We start from the raw sequence: 477 nt of genomic DNA, 5'->3' as shown, positions 1-477 counted from the left end.
TGGCAGGTGCCTGTAGTCCCAGCTACTTAGGAGGCTGAGGCAAGAGAATCGCTTAAGCCCAAGAGTTTGAGGTTGCTGTGAGCTGTGATACCATACCACTCTACTGAGGGTGACAAAGTGAGACTATGTCTCAAATAAATAAATAAATAAATAAAACAGGTGACCATTCTCTTCTGGCTTGTAAAGTTTACACTGAAAAGTTTGCTGTTACCCTAATGGTTTTTTTCCAAGAGAAATGTTGCTTACACATTACTGCATTCAAAATTTTCTCTTTCATTTTAAATTTAGCCAGGTTAATTACAATGTATATAGAAGATGCTTTGTTTGAATCGAGTCATCATGGAGTTCTGCAACTATCTAGTATCTTTATTTCTGGGTCTCTGGAAATGCTTCGGAAATTCTGCACAATGATGTCTTGATGTCTTTCCTGCTTTTAGGATTCTCTTCTCCCTCAGGGATACCCATAAAGTGTATGTT

Source organism: Otolemur garnettii, unplaced genomic scaffold (assembly GCF_000181295.1).
Source record: "Otolemur garnettii isolate 467f Iridium unplaced genomic scaffold, OtoGar3 scaffold00096, whole genome shotgun sequence".
Taxonomy (NCBI): domain Eukaryota; kingdom Metazoa; phylum Chordata; class Mammalia; order Primates; family Galagidae; genus Otolemur; species Otolemur garnettii.
The sequence above is the reverse complement of the archived record's forward strand: the minus strand, read 5'-3'. Positions refer to the sequence as shown.